General features: G+C 36.6%; 1 protein-coding gene across 3 annotated transcripts in view; it reads left to right on the top strand.

Annotated features, from left to right (window-relative positions):
* Positions 1-12996, top strand: part of HECTD2 (HECT domain E3 ubiquitin protein ligase 2) — a 107626-nt gene that overhangs the window by 1332 nt on the left and 93298 nt on the right. The gene's annotated exons all lie outside the window — the stretch shown is intronic.

Below are 12996 nucleotides of genomic sequence, written 5' to 3'. Positions count from 1 at the left end.
CCAAGTTATCTAAGCTTGACAGGGATGATTTCCCAGCTGTATCTTCTTAAGGGTTATTTGGAGAGCGCTCTCAGGCTTCAAACTACATATTGCCAGATGATGTCATGGGACAGCCCCCTCCCCCTCTTTCCCTATTTTTACTGGTGGTTGTGACTGGTTAATTTGAAGCACAATTTAAAAAAAAACCTCGGATTTTGCAATTTTTTATTTTGACATATTTAAGTACTTTTTGAAAGTTTGCTTTGATGTATTATATTTAAAGATCATGACTTGTCATGCAGCTGTGTGTGACAAAATAGTAAAAGTTTAGTGAACATTATACATTTTCTTTATTCCTACTTGCAATTCGTTTCTTAAAACCTCCCTCTTAAATGACTAAGAACTTACTAAAATAGCTCACTCTTCGTTAAGTACTGTATTGGTGTTAGGAATAATTTTTGGATTTGGTAGGTTTTTCAAAAATGTCTGAGGGCCCTGATAACTGGAAATTGTTAAAACAAGCTCTTTAAATCAGTGCAGCAAATTGCGAACAGTAATGATACACGTTTAAAAGCGTAGCTACAATTGATTGGTAGATTGGAGCTGGGGTTAGGGATTACCCTAGAAAATGCTTTGAAGGAATTTGTCACCCAGCTGCTTGGAGACCTGGTTCCTGCTGCTGGTACCCTAGGTTTTCAGATTTTATATAGAAGTCTTTAACTCACAGAATTCCAGCAGTTCATTTCTAAGTTGGTTGTTTAAAACAGTAAATGTATGTACTTATAGAAACAGTTAAATGAGTGGGTTTAGGTCCTCAAGCAAACGCTCTCCCAAAAACCTATTCATCTCAGTGTAACTGAAAAATTGCCGTTTTGGAATAAAAATTTGCAAGTGTGGATACAAGTCTACAGTCTGCTTTGGGATTTCAAGTTTTTCAGATTTTAGAAAGGTAATTCGGTACATATATCGTATGTTATTTAATACCCACAGTAAGGTCCTAGCCAGTTCTCTCTAATCAAGCATATTAATAACTGCAATGAAATGTATGTGTTCATGCTAAAGGGAAAAATTCAGTAGCATCATGTCATTTCTCATTAGGTGCATGTTTTTGCCACCAAATGAGTTGCAAAGACACTTCAGTTTCAAGAATTTATAGGACTTTGAAATTGTAAATAGAGGATTATGGACTCTTACTACTAAACAAAGAGAAGAATATATTCAAGAAAAAAATTTAAATCTTGAATTAAACTTTGAAAAGATATGAGTTGGAATGGAAGAGGATAAGGATAAATATACAAAACTTGAGGGTTTTTTTTTTTGTTTTGTTTTGTTTTTCTGAGACGGAGTCTTGCTCTGTTGCCAGGCTGGAGTGCAGTGGCGCGATCTCGGCTCGCTGCAATCTCCGCCTCTCGTGTTCAAGCCATTCTCCTGCCTCAGCCTTGCTTGTGCCTTATAAAGTCTTTCAGAGTCAGTACCATTGATTTTTTTATGACAGTTTCTTTTTTAAAAAAAAAAAAAACAGAATTTATGACAGGATCTGTGGCAGAATGTGTGTGTGTGTGTGTGTGTATTTGTCAAAGAGAGACTTCAAAGCTAGAATTCAGAGCTATAGCAGTGAAAAGCTTAAGTGTAAAAAATCTATGCTTGGTCCTTAGTCCATCCAAAGGAGAAGAAATCCAGGAGAACTGGGGTGGTGATTGACTTTCACAGCGGCTAGGAAGGCCTTGGTATGTGTGGAGAGGGGGAGGAGGTCTTGGTGTGTGAGGTAGGTGGGCAGGGAAATACAGCTTGTGGCCTCTTGAGTTGTTTTTCAGCCTCCTGTAGATTAAGTAGAGCTTGCAGAGGTTTGCTTATGAACCTAATTGTCATCAATAACTTTTTCTTTGAGACAGTCCAGTGATTCTTCCTTTTTGCCCCAGCCTAGTGGTTCTGCCTGTCTAGTTTGTGTCTATGACTCAATTCGTGACCCTCCAATAGTGGCTTTTTCAGAAAATCATTGTATCACATTTATAAATGAATATATATGAATAAAATAATATAAATATTATAAATAAGTAGAAGGTCAGTTTACAGTGACCCAAATTAAGGTTGAAGAGTTAGGCTGTATCCTTTATGTTTAGAGAAAGGTACAGGGGTGGGAGAAAGAATGCTGGAAAGGGCAGCCCTAAAGTGTTTTATCCTAAGACCATCTAAACGTGAAGGAAGTCCATTCCAGGTAGTGAGGAGGTGCCTAACACAGTGGTTTCAAGCCTGACTGACCACAGAGTTACCTTGGTAGCATGTTGAAGTCCTCATTCCTACATCTCACCCTAGAGCACCGGTTTTCAACCTTAGATGCACAGTAGAATTAACTGAGGAACTTTTGAAGCCATCATTATCCAGGCCCAAATGCAGGCTTGTTAAATCAGAATTTCTGGGGATGTTGCTTAGGCATCTTTTTTTTATTTAGTTCCCTGGGTATACCAAGGTTGAAACTTGACACTCTATATACTGAATTAAAAGCTCCATGGGCAAAGTGTAGGAATCTGTATTTTTTAATTACCATCTCCCAAATCTACTTAGTTTGTGGAGCAGCATTTGAAATGGACTTGTGACAGGTATGGATTAAGTGAACGAGAGACAGTAGAAATCAGGCGTGGTGGGGAATTGAAAGAAATGGCAGTGACAGTGGTTGCAGTTAGAGATGCTCAAGAGGCTCAAGATGGAGCCCTCAGAGACTTTCAGTGTTTGGGTCTTGGCCTTGCTGCTGTGGAGAGGTGATGCAAGTCCATGGAGTCAAGCAGAATAAAGAATTTGAAGTAATCTATGGATATGAAGGGCTGATGATGTGAATATTAAATTTACTGAGGTTGATGGATTGGAGTGGAATATTATAAATTAGTTACTGATGTATTACAGATGGTTAAAAAAGTGAATGAGAAAGAAGAAAATGCTTAGAGGTGGGGCAGAAATAACAGTGGCAGTGAGGACGAATTTGACTGTCTACTTCTACACCTAATCAGGTGAACAGAAAAGAGAGGTTCTACGTGGGGTAGAACCCTCTGGATAGCGTACCAGTACAGTGGGTTCCAGAAAGAGCTAGATTTGTCTTAGGTCAGGGAGGTGAAGAGAAATGGGAGGAATTAGTTGAGAATTTTAAAGGGATGTTAGCCTATAATGGAAGACAAGGGGAAGAGCTTGAGGGTGAGCATAAGGTGTGTCGAGAGAATTTGATGGAAAGTTTAGTAACAAGAATGAGAAGTTTGCTTATCAGGTGTGTATAAATGGGGTTGATGGAGTCCCTGGGACAAAATGTAACTACCAATTATTGAACATCTGTTATGTTTAGCTTTGTGCTAGGTGCTACAAAAAATGCAAAAAGACAAGGTTTTAAAAAATGGTCTCTGCCTCAGGGTATGCAGGGTTAACACATTTGAAAAGCAAAGCAATATGTAAAAGCCACAATGAGCCATAGAAACAATTTATACTCTCAGAGATGAGAGAAAGGAGATCACTGTGTACAGAATTGTGAAGAAAGGCCTTGAAGTAAAGGTAATTATTTAAGCTGGCTGGCCATTGGAAAATGATAGGATTTGGATAGGCAGAAGAAAGTGGGCAAAGTAATCCAGTGATGAAAACAACATGAGCAAGGCTTAAAAGGAAAAATTAGTGAGTAATAAAGCGAGCCCAGTGGAAGCATGCTGGGAACTTGTGGGAGGTAAGAAAGATTGCATGGGGGCTGGAGCCAGATCACTAGGCAGAAAAGCTTAGACAGTTTTTTTTTTTTCCCCTGTGGTTAGTGGGAAGCTATTGGAATTTCTGAAATAGAGGAACAACATAATGAAATCAGTGGTGGTATATAGTTAAACTAGAGGAGGAAGAAAGTGAAGAAAAGAGCTTTGTAGCTCATGCCTGAGGCAATGAGTGCATCCACTAAGGTGGTGGCCACAGGACAGAGTGTAAGGGATGGGAGCATACACACCATGTGGAACCTAACTAGATAGCAGAAATGAAAGAGAAGAAAGATTAATAAAGGAAAAGGACTGAGGTTTCCAGATGAGGTCAATAGCATTCCAAATTAGAGAGAGAAAGGGTGTGTGTGTGTGTGTGTGTGTGTGTGTACTTAACAACAATATGCCCAGCTAGGTATTTGGAACAATCTTGTACGGAAAATGTTGTGCTCTTTGTTCATTATGTTCTAAACAAGAGGTGAGATGGGAAAGAATGAATGCTATGGTGATGATGTTTAAGTAATTGAATAAACTATAGATATTACAAATATACAAAGTAAGTGTTTATAACAATAATAGCTACTTATTGAGTGCCTACTCTGTGCTAAGCATTTGCCATGTATTCTTTTATTTAGTTAAATAATGCAACCAAAAGCAATCACAACAACCGTGTGAGGAAGATATTTTTCCACTTCACAGAAAAAGAATCTGAGAGTCAGTTTATGTGTACCTTGCTAAGGAGTAAAATGGCTAGTCAGGGACAGTGGTTGCTTTATAACAAAGATGTTTCTGACTCATGTTCTTTGCCCAATTCTGAACACTTTGTATTTGTGGTCATAGGTAATAGGGCCCATGTGGTACAAAGAAGCTGCACCTATCTATGGCAGTATTTCTAGTTTGAGAAAGAGCATGTCGTCCAGTAACAAATTTGTTCAAATTTTTGTTACTAGAGATAGAACAATCATGGGAAAGATATGTTCTAGGATATCTAATTGCTTTTTTATGGTATGAATAGATCATTAAATTATAGGTAAAATCAATCTGATTGAAGCAAAAAGTGCAGAGACTTAATACATAAAAAGGGAGGGCTATGGCTTTATAAATACATACCCAGCATGTCTCTAAGTTTGAGTGGGTTGTAAAGTCTCTTTGTCAACTTTTTTTTTAAACAACAAAGCCATAATGTAGTGCTTGCTTATTTTCCCCTTCATGAATAACCCATTAGGCCACAAATAATTTATAACTATATTTAACAATTGGAGAAAAGCGGTCATTATAAATTGTGAGCCAGAGAACCTCCAAAAAAGTCAAGTATGATTCTGCTTTGCTGTTTATAACTCCCCATCTATAAAATGGGGAAAATAATAATTGAACCTACTGCATAGGGTAGAAATGAAGTCTAAATTAATACACATAAAACATTTAGAAAAAAACCTTGTACAAAGTAAGCACTCAGTGTTAGATGAGATTATTAAAGTCATGTGTCACATAACAATGTTCCAGTCAATGACAGATCCCATAATCTGAAGGCGGTCTAATGCCTTTTCTGTTTAAATATGTTTAGATGCATACTTAGTGTTACAGTTGTCTACAGTATTCAGCATGGTAACATGCTCTATAGGTGTTTGTATCCTATGAGCAATAGGCTAATATCATATAACCTAGGTGTGTAGTAAGCTGTACTATCTAGATTTGTATAAGTATACTCTGTGATGTTTGCACAGCTACAAAGTTGCCTAATGAAGCATTTCTCAGAAAATATCCTCGTGGTTAAGCCACACATGATTGTGTTTATAAAGCAACATCTGTAGCTGAAAAGCTGTTTGTAAGCCAGCCAGCCCTTTCTCCTCTACTCCTGTCCTGTGGATTTGGTACTTTTCCTTCACAGCCTTCTGTATCAAACCTCAGGCCCTGTATGTATTGCCTTTGCCTTTATAAACCTCCACCGTCCCCCTCACCTCCGAGTGATTATCCTTCCTCCACCCCACCATCCCCCAGAATTAAGGGATGTCATGCACTCTCTGAACTCTTTGGGGCTGGTATATGTCTCAGTTCATATTAATTTCTTTTGAAAGGGAAAAGAAAGAGGCTTCAAAAGGTGTACAGATACTATTGCCAGAGTAGCAACTTCTTTTGGCATAGTGTTTGGAAATTAACTATTTTTAGTTAGAGTTGAAGAAGAGTAGAGAAAGATCAACAGAAGATGAATGAGGAAGTAGGTGGAGCTGAGAAAGCTCTGAGAAGCTTTGATTTCCCTATTTTTCTCATAGTTTTATAGTTAACTCTGAGTGGAGAATCCCTTCTTGAGTGGTAAAATGTTATACTGATGAGCTGTATGAATAACTACTTACTCTTAAGTTGATATTTGTAACTTGGAGGATATCTGTGTGACATTCTAGTGAGCCATCAAAAAACATTTTTTGAAATGAATAATTAAATGAATGTGCCTTTTTTTTTTTTTTTTGCTTTAGAGACTGCATTTATTCATTTACTTTTTTCTTTTTTTTATTACACTTTAAGTTTTAGGGTACCTGTGCACAACGTGCAGTTTTGTTACATATGTATACATGTGCCATGTTGGTGTGCTGCACCCATTAACTCATCATTTAACATTAGGTATATCTCCTACTAATGCTATCCTTCCCCCCTCCCCCCACCCCACAACAGGCCCCAGTGTGTGATGTTCCCCTTCCTGTGTCCATGTGTTCTCATTGTTCAATTCCCACCTATGAGTGAGAACATGCACTGTTTGGTTTTCTGTCCTTGTGATAGTTTGCTGAGAATGATTGTTTCCAGCTTCATCCATGTCCCTACAAAGGACATGAACTCATCCTTTTTTATGGCTGCATAGTATTCTGTGGTGTATATGTGCCACATTTTCTTAATCCAGTCTATCATTGTTGGACATTTGGGTTGGTTCCAAGTCTTTGCTATTGTGAATAGTGCCACAATAAACATACGTGTGCATGTGTCTATAGCAGCATGTTTTATAATCCTTTGGGTATATACCCAGTAATGGGATGGCTGGGTCAAATGGCATTTCTAGTTCTAGATCCCTGAGGAATCACCACACTGACTTCCACAATGGTTGAACTAGTTTACAGTCCCACCAACAGTGTAAAAGTGTTCCTTTTTCTTACATCCTCTCCAGCACCTGTTGTTTCCTGACTTTAATGATCGCCAATGAATGTGCCTTTTAAAAATAGAAATTATTGAGATTTTACCAATTCAGCTGAATTGAAAAAGTCAGTCTGAAATTTGAGTCTGCTTAATATATTTCAAATTAACTTGGTTTTGTTCTAGATGTTTCTGTTAAAAAAAAGAACAAGACTCTTAATTGGTTGAGGAATTTTGACTGGATCAAATTGCACATTTTAAAAGTAGTATTTTACTGTATAACCATAATGTATTCATGTGTTTTTATCTTTTCCTATATTATAAAATAAATGAATAAAATCTCTAATGCCACCTTGCCTTCCTAGTGATAAATGAACTGAAATTTCTGAGCTTCAGGACTAATGTTTGTAGGGCTAATTTTCAGTCATCTATATGATTAATTGCATTGTTTTTTTTTGTGACAAAATTTTGTTTCAGAATCCACATCCTTATTTCCTAGTCTCCATTTAAAGATATGATTTATATCACTTAAACCAATTCCACTTGGGCTGGTGCTATTTAGGTTGGGAGGGAAGTTTGCACCTTGAAAGTAGCTGACTTTTCATATCTTAGTAGAAGGATGTAGAACAAAGTCAGCATTTCATGATTTTGTAACCCACCATCCTAATAGGGAACTGTGAAAAAAAACATACAAAAAGAGATACAAAATATCTTTACCCAGGATCAGGGCCTAAAATAGTCTCTTTGTAGACTCTAAATTATATCGTTGGCTCCAGGATGGCTCTGATTGGTAGTTTAGGTCAGTTTATTAAAAATTGGTAAAGTAGGGGATCTTAAATGTTTTCTATTTTAACTTGAAACCTATAAATATATGTTTATTTCTCAGTCTTTCATCATAATAACCTTTGCTCAGAATCTCAGGAAGCTACTCATTCTTTTGAAAACGTAGTTTTTATGTGCATCAGAGATTCTTGGACTCATTGAGACTAAAGGGTGAATTTTATAGACATAGATGTTCAATTTAAAATATTTTAATTCAGAAACTCTAAGATAGTGAGATATGGCTTTTAAAGCGTTTCATGATGGAACAGCCAGCACTTACTCCTTTTTTCAAGGATTGGGTTAGAATGTGAAGAAAAATGTTGATCTTCTAAGGCAACTTTTGGAGTATAGAGGATGATCAAAGTAAATTTTACCAGAATTTTGAATACAGTAGCACTTGTTAGTCAATTCAGAAGTGATCATGGAAAACCATGGTTATTCTTCTTATTGGCATTGGTAGAAAAATATGATGAAGAAATCGGAAATTTAAGATTCAGTCTGTTCCCAGTAGAGGTTGAAAATAGGAACTCATGTATTCAAATAAAATTAAAAATAAGGTTGAAAATATTTAACTATATGTTAATACCAGAACAGGTACTCTAAGTATTTGTCTGTTTAACTATCTTGAGATTATTTTATATTATAATCTTACATATAATCTATGTGATTATATCATCAAAAAGACCATTGAAGCCCACATTAGGTACTTGTGAAATAAGATTTTTAATTAGTTATTGTAATTACTACGTTTTTCTGCTGTTTGCAACGTTTATTGAATTCGAGTTTAATGAATGGTCAGCCTCTGCCTAGAGAGTCAGGTCTATTATTTATTAGGTTGAAATAAATAAATATCTATTATTTAAAGGTTGAAATACTTTGAGTATTTCTTTCCCTCAAAGAATTCTTGGTGTTTTTCTCTGTGTTCTCTATTTGTACTTATCTTCAATCTGGAACAGCTGGTTGAGTATCTGGCTACTATTCCGCAACACCCTCAGCCCACTGTTTGTAGGCTGGCCACATTCCAGGCCATCATCTTTAGTGTTCTTCAGTAGGACTCATAGATAGCATATACAAAACTCACGAAGCCAGATGTAATAGCTGTGGTCCAAATTTCAGAAAGTTTGTAAAGTAATGTTCTTTAACGTTTAATTTAGTCTGGAGTTTGGTGTCATATTAATACCCAGTAACTTCTTGATTTGATTCTCTAAGATTAATCATTTTGCCATTGCACAAAATGATGCCCATTTTTCTTCTCATGAAAGTCTTAGGTTGTAAGATTTCTCTTGTATAAGCTGATGTGGGGCAACCAGTGTTTTGAGGATTGACTTTTATTATTCTATCAATGTGTGAAAGTGTCTATGATTAATTTCATGTCATCTCAAGTATAACGTGTCAAGAGCACAATTATTTTACAAACAAGAGACTTATTAGACCAAGGAATTTTTTTTATGTTATTTAAGCTTTTATGATTACAAAAAAAAGAAAATCAGGCTGGGTGCAGTGGCTCACACTTGTAATCCCGGCACTTTGGGAGGCCGAGGCGGGTAGATCATGAGGTCAGGAATTCAAGACCAGCCTGATCAACATGGTGAAACCCCATCTCTACTAAAAATACAAAAAAAAAAAAAAAAAAAAAAGTGGGGCATGGTGGCGTGTGCCTATAATCCCACTTACTCAGGAGGCTGAGGCAGGAGAATCACTAGAACCCACGAGGCAGAGGTTGCAGTGAGCCGAGATCGTGCCACTGCACTCCAGGCTGGGCGACAGAGCAAGACTACATCTCAAAAGAAAAAAAGAAAAGAAAAAAAGAAAATCAGTCTACTATGCCTCCTTTTGGCAAAAGAGAATTTATTGGAATGAGGCACACAGATTGGAAGCAGAAAGCGAAGGAACAGAGACTGGCTGTTTTTTGTGCCTCTGCTATTCTCTTTTAGCTAGTCCGTCTTTTCTATATTCCTCTGTGTAAAATCTGGAAAGACCTCTGATTGACCTACTAGGAAGCATCAATGTACATCATGCCAAGCCAGCTAATACATGGCTACCCTAATTGCAGATGGGTTGCCTCTTAGTTGAGTGCCTACCTCTGCTCTAGTCCACAGCCATTCCTGCACAAAGAATAACAGCAATGCTATGGGGACCATGAGTGGGGCAATTTAAATAGAAGGGAACATCAGATGGCAGCCATGGTAATGTGCATAGTAGATCTTCCCTCAAACCTTTGCATTCTTCCCCCCTCAGGCTTCCCCCCCCGCCCCCGCAGTAAAGCTTCTGAATCATCCTTGCTCATTGCTTTCATTTTCTAACTTCCCATTCGTTTGTCAATTTATTTTGTATAGTCCCTGCCACCACCATTACCCTAAATCTGTTATCTCAGCTGTCCTCAAGATTTCATAGTTGCCCATTTCAGTTAGGCACATTTTAGACTCTTCATTATTTAACATTATTGACCTTTTTTTTTTTTCTTGAAACTTTATCCACCCTTATTTTTAACACATCACTTTCTTCTGGATTTCTTATCTCTTTGGTCATTCATTCTTAATCTCCTTTGCCAGCTCACATCATACATGCCAATATTTCCCACAGTTCTGTCCTTCTATTATCAGATGTGTCCAATCTTTTGGCTTCCCTGGGCCACATTGGAAGAATTGTCTTGTGTCACACATAAAATACACTAACACAAACTATGGCTGATGAGCTAAAAAAAAAAAAAAAAAAAAAATCACAAAAAAAGTATAATGTTTTAAGAAAGTTTATGAATTTGTGTTGGGCCACATTCAAAGCCATCCTGGGCTGCATGCACCCTGGGGGCTGTGGGTTGGACAAGCTTGTTATAGGTTTTCTGTTGCTATATTACAATAACCCTGTTATAAAAATTCATTATTTCGTCATGCGAAGCATACTTTTGCCTAGTGAGCATTGGTTCCTTTTGTAGTTACAAATCATGTTGATAAAACCCAGTCTAGAATTTTCTTCAAAGATGCCTTCTTCTATACAGTGAGGTGTCAAAATATGCCTATTCTTCTGAAATTTGAAGAAAGCATTTTACATTGTTTATTTCATTTACTTTATAATTTATGGGAGGGTTTGTTCGTTCTCATTATGCTTCAGACTTACACCTGAAATGGCTGTTAACAATTTGGTCATTTCTTGGCCCAGGCTGTCATTCCTCTTCATTCCCTATTATTGCTATCTCTATTCAAATTTCATTTCTTCCAGTAGGCCTGGTTAAGCTTCCAGTATTTCTGCCCTTTATTCTATTCCCTAGACTGCTACCATAGTGATTTTTTTCTAAAATACAGATATGATCATGTCATTTCTTGCTTAGAAGTCCTCAATGATTTTTCTCTATCTCTGTTCAGGATAGAATCTATACTGTATAGCCTGAAGGCCTCATAATATGGCCACTGCCTACCTTCCCAGTCATATCTTGCTGGACAATTCTCCCTTTCTGATTCTATATTCCAACTACACTGCTCCCTAAATCCTACTGTTGCTTAGTCGTAGATAACATTCATGACAGTTGTCAATGAAAAAATGCCCTCTATGTGTTAAATTATTGTAGATATTTACAGCTAAGTTAACAAAGGTCTGTTGCTGAGGGACCATTAATTATACAAGCACGGCTAACCTTATTTTAGAAATTGGTTACTTTCTTATAACTGTCAAATTTGTGTGTCCAATTTGGCATTTGTTCACACTATTATTAAGATCTTCTGACAGAACAAAATATACAAATAAGCAAACTTAGCCCCAGTCATTAATAAAATTCTTATTTAAGCATCCTAATACATATAATAAGGAATGATTTACTTTTTCAAATATGTAACCTGTTTATATTTCATTTTCCTAATCAACACACTAGTTTTGTGTACTTTGACAAATTGCTTTAATTTACCAATATTATGCAAATTACGTAATTTACTGACTATTTTATGGAAAGGTATTGTGTATCACTGTCTTACCTCTCTTTTCAATTTTCTCTCTTTGAGACTGTAAATCCACTAGACATTAGAACTGATAGTTGTTGAATAACTGTTAATTGAATTCTTAATTTTTATTATTTGGAGATCCCGCAAGTGAACTCAGCAATATTCTTCGAGACCTCTTTTATTAAGAAGAGGTGAAGGAAGGGGGAAGAAAAGAAAATGTTAGTCTTTCCTAGATGGCTTAGGACATCAGAAGTTTCCCTAAAGTACACTTAGTTGTTCTGCTTATGTAATATTCTCTGGTTAGGTGAATTGCTCCTAAAGCGATTAAATTTAACTCAACATACATCTATAAAAGTAGAGATTACATCAGCCACAAAGGGTTGTTGTGAAAATAGGCTGATGTGTTCAACACACCTACTGTCACATGCTAAGCCCTTAATTAGTGACAGTTGCTATAGTGAGAGACTGTAATATAAGTGTTAAGAATACAGATTTCATGGTCATTCAAACTGGAGTTTGAACCCTGGCTTCCCATTTATCAGCTCTGTGAACATGGGCATGGAAATTCAACTTCCCCATCTATAAAATGGGGTGTGAATACATATAGGAATGTTATAGTGTATTAAAGTGGGTACTGTAGTAGTAGGTATATAACAAGTACTCAACAAATGACTTGTTTCCTAACACAGAAATATTAACCCAGACATTACTGAGCTGAAATCTGGCCAAGAATCAAGGACCAAGCAAAAACAAATTACAGTAAAATTATGAACAGCCAAAAATGTCACACCAAAAAAATGCATATGTGTTTTTACTTTACTCATGGAAGTGTCCCTCAGGTTCCCATTTAGTGTCCATTACATCTCCGTTGCTTGTTAGGTCACTTTAGGTGAGTCTCAGACAGTTCCACTTTCCTTTCTGTGAAATGAAGGAGTTAACTGATTTCTAAAAGTCTCTTAATTCCAGAGACTTTTTAGTTCTATGTGTATAGTGTCTGAAATTTATTTGCTTTGGGGTCTTTTATATTAATTTCTTTAAAAAGTAAATTTAAAGTGTAGCACCTATGCACAAAATTCACTGTATGACAAGCTCTGTGATGAACTTCTAGTCCAGCATGAAGGGCCAACATTAGAATGATTATAATTTTAGTGGAACAATGTAAATAAATTACAAGAATAAATAAGAATGATTGGTTTTATAGAAATGGTGAACACTGGAAAAAGCTTCAGAAACAAGTTATGATGGGCTATTCTGCAGTTACAAATTAGCCCCAAGTTTCAGTTTTGAAAACTATTAAGGTTTGTTATTGCTAATGGTATAGTGTAACATTGGTCAGGATTGGCTCTGTTTCACATAGTCACTCACTCAAGAACCCAAGCTAACAGATGCTCTAACATGTCAACTCAGCCTGGATGGTTGCCACAGTCGAGGAAAAGAGA

This window comes from Symphalangus syndactylus, chromosome 2, assembly GCF_028878055.3.
Source record: "Symphalangus syndactylus isolate Jambi chromosome 2, NHGRI_mSymSyn1-v2.1_pri, whole genome shotgun sequence".
In the NCBI taxonomy this organism is placed as follows: Eukaryota; Metazoa; Chordata; class Mammalia; order Primates; family Hylobatidae; genus Symphalangus; species Symphalangus syndactylus.
The sequence above is the reverse complement of the archived record's forward strand: the minus strand, read 5'-3'. Positions and strand labels throughout refer to the sequence as shown.